The sequence below is a fragment of the Lycium ferocissimum genome, chromosome 4 (assembly GCF_029784015.1).
Source record: "Lycium ferocissimum isolate CSIRO_LF1 chromosome 4, AGI_CSIRO_Lferr_CH_V1, whole genome shotgun sequence".
Classification (NCBI taxonomy): Eukaryota; Viridiplantae; Streptophyta; class Magnoliopsida; order Solanales; family Solanaceae; genus Lycium; species Lycium ferocissimum.
In genome coordinates, this window is record NC_081345.1 from 29,558,748 (window position 1) to 29,562,657 (window position 3,910).

General features: G+C 36.8%; 1 pseudogene; it reads left to right on the forward strand.

Moving 5' to 3' along the window:
• The first annotated feature begins 731 nt into the window (after nucleotides 1-731).
• Nucleotides 732-2,845, forward strand: LOC132052186 (F-box protein At5g03970-like; annotated as a pseudogene).
• Nucleotides 2,846-3,910: the final 1,065 nt, after the last annotated feature.

Below are 3,910 nucleotides of genomic sequence, written 5' to 3' on the forward strand. Positions count from 1 at the left end.
GTTGGTGACTTTGGATAGTGATAGAAGAAGAAGGGTCGGTGTAACGAGCTGGCATGGCAATTTGGCTAAAATGGATGGGGTTAACGGTGTAAGGGCAAATTTAAGCCACTTATATAACTTTAATGACATATATGGACCAATAGTATAACATTAAGGGATCGTTTGGTACGTAGACAAAATTATCCCAGGATTATAATCCTAGGACTAATTTATCTCATCTAGGAGATGGGATAAAATAATCCCAGGATTAATGGGATAATTTAAGTTTGGGATGCATTTTATACTTTGTTTGATACAAGGTATAAATTTATCCTTCTACCAAACATGTTACAAAATTAATCCATGAAGTGTTGAGATATTAGCCTATCTGAGTATAAAGCGACCCTAAGGGCATATGGACTGTTAGTATAACCGAAGGCAATATTAAACCCCTTTCAGTAATAGAGGGGTAAATCTATTTTCTTTATATTAGAACATTTTTTAAATGGAAAAAGGGTCAACTATACCCCTTTTATTTCATTAATTAGTTAATTTTGTCATTCGTTATACTATGAGGATTAAAAGAGAAAATCGGGTAATTTGGTTTAACTTGGGGAAATCCATTCAATTAGGGTAAGTTTAGTAACAGTAAGATATGAATAGCCACATAGTATAACGACGGACAAATGAGTAGCTAATAAATGAAAGCAGAGGATATAAATTACCACATAGTATAACTCGCCTATTTTACACAATCTTAAGTTATTAACAAAAAGAGAAGGCAGAGAGCAAGGGAAGAAAGGGGGTGGATGAGATGAAGGTAAAACCAAAATTCAACGGATTATCTGTTTAATAATCTCATCTTTGTGATTATCAATAGTGAAATTACTGATTATCTTAACTATTATGAATTTGCTGTTTCTTTGTTGAATTGTTTTAGGTTGCTGAATTTCGAAATTATTTTAGTTTGACAGCTTTAAGGCATTTATTGTACCCCTAATAGAGTAGTAGTTGCAACTTGCAAGTATTAGAAACTGCCTGGGGCAGATTTACCGTTTATTATTCGGGTTCAGCAGAACCCAATAGCTTTAACTCAAACTCAGTATTTGTATAAACTGAGTAATTTAGCCTTCCGTTTGGTCATGAAACCCAAATATTTTTCACTTTATTTGGAATTTTGAAGTTGGAGTTGTGTTTGATTATACTTTTTGCAAAGAATATTTGGTTGTTTGAATGTATTGAAAGTGAAAATAAAGTTTTAGTTGTTTTCCAAATTCCAAATACAACTTCAATTTGTAATTGGAATTTTCATGGCAAAAGCTGATTTTCGAATTAAGTGAAAAAAAATTCCGGAAAAAGGTGAAAAAATTCTCGTGTATTTGGAATATCACACATATTTTATGGGCTTGCCTAGTGCAGTTTATATCTCCTGTGTGATTTACGGGGTTTAACCAGAGCGCACCCCCAAAGGGTAGGGGCTGTAGTTTCCTAATTTACCAAAAAAAAAAAATAGTAAATTTAGAACCCAGTAATTTCAAAGGCCAAGAATTTAGAACTCATAAACTTCAAATCCTGAATCCACCTCCTATTACAGAGTATGAAACGTGTGTGCAAGATGTGTGATAAAAGTGCAATCGAGTTTTCTGAGGATATCATAATGGAAATATTGCATCGTTTGCCTTCAAAAGCTCTGGCAAGGTTTAAATGTGTATCCCAAGTGTTGGCTTAAGTACATTGCTGATTGCCGTTATCAACGATGGAAACCTCAACCGGATCTAATTGGTTTCTTTTATCAAGCTCCAGAGACCCGTATAGGTTCACAAATTCGTTTCTTTTACTCGTCAAAGGAAGTAATTGATGGTAGTTTGGACAACTCAGTAGACAATCTTCTTGGCATTGGCAAGAGAGTTAGTATTGCAGCTTCATCCAATGGTTTTCTTCTGTGTATCGAGGGTTTGTTATTGTGTTTATAATCCTGCCACAAGGCAGTGTTTGGCACTCCCTAAGACTCAAATCTACATGAAGGATCACCCTGCTGTAGGATTTATTTGTAAGGTAGATGACCCTGATATAGATGTCATCTCTTTTACTATAGTTCGCTATGAAATACCTATGTATTGGGATTCACAGTTCACTATAGCAATTGAAAGTTTCTCTTCAGAGACTAATGTGTGGACTGCAAATCATATAAGTCTTGATGTACCACTTAGACTGTATCATTCTACCTATATGAAATCGCCATCAGCTAGTGTGATGGATGGAGTATTTTGTTGGCTGGATGATGCACCACAGATCACTTTTTATGATAGTGTGCACAAGCGTTTCTGGGCTTTGGAATTGCCCGAAGATATGGTGACCGGAGGCAGTTGTTATCTTGGATTATCAGGCAGGGCATTGTATTTTGCATTGAGCGTTAGACTGGCAACCGTCACAGTGTGGTACCTCGTGAGCAATATTCGTAGTCGAGATGCAGTATGGGTTAAGAAGTATGTTGCGAATGTCGCCAATACAGTTCTAAAGTGTCCAGACGCTTATGGACTTGTAAGCTCTCCTCGTATTGAGGTGCAGAACATGGCTATTCATCCTGCTGTTCCGCGCATATTTTATTTGGGTATAAGAGGTAAGGTTATCTCTTACGACTTTGAAACGGATAATGCAGAACTTGTGTATGATTTCGGAGAATCTTATGGGAAAACATATCGCTACAAATTATTTTCTTATGAGTGGCATCAATGGCCACGTCTTTTGTAGACTATCAAGTAATGTTATGCCATATTAGAGATTTTCTGTTGAGTTGTGGATCTTTGTATGTAACAATTTATCTTAAAGTGCAGATCTGCTGTGCCAATTCATGATCTGGTTTTCATTGTTTAAATATTTATCTTCACAGTTTGAATCGATATACTATATGTCATTATGTCTCCATGTTTATGGGGTTAGCTCAAAGAAATAGTGAAACTCTTTACCTTATACCTCAGATAATTAGAATTAGTGAAACTCTTGACCTTCTCCCTCAAATAATTCTTAGTTGCAGGCAGAAGATAATGCACATTTCCAATTTGCATCAGCCTTCTGTGTGTGTCTCTGGTGCTATTGCAGGGATATTATTGATGTTGTCAACCAACCTATACAGGATCCGTCCTGCCTTGACTGGAGTCTCCGGTTCGGGCCAGGGGAACGAAAAAATTCAGGATAGAGAGCGCTTTCCCCTTCAATGGACCTTATGTAGAGTGAATCTAGAGGCCCCAAGGCAGGTAAAGGACACCGGGTGGGAAACCCGACAACAATGCTAGGTTTACTTTCATCTTTCTAGTTTTTTAGGCTAAGAAATATTGCTGACTGTTAATTTATTCTCCGGTTCTCCCTCTGAACTTGACGCGCTTGCTCCACTTATTCTTGCCATGCCTGCATCTGCATGCTTAGAAAAAATGAGGTTAAACAAACATATGCAGAATTGAATTGTTCTCCATTTAAGTGATTTTTCTGCTGACAGGCTAGTATAAAAGCATCACTTCAGTTTCAAACAGTTTCAGGCAGCAAAGAAGTAAAGATTATTTTGTTGTTCCGACTCCAAAATGCTCCCCTTCTTGATCAAGTGAAATAAAGAGACTTAGGTGCCGTTTGGCCATAAAAATTATTCACTTTTTTCGGAAGTTTTTTTCACTTTTTTCCGGAATCAGCGTTTGGCCATGAAAATTCCGAATACAACTTGAAGTTGTATTCCGGATTTGATTTTTTTTTTTTTTTGTATCTATGGAAATATAAAAAACCAAGCGAAAGAGGATTCGTGGACAGAAGCTGCAGGTAAAACCTCGGTTTGACCTCAACTATATACGTTGGTAGGGGTTACCTTCTTTACTAGCTACCAGCTAAAGGTGATACTATTTACAACTCCTAAAAGAAGGCCAAATAGTGTCTCATCCGACATTGC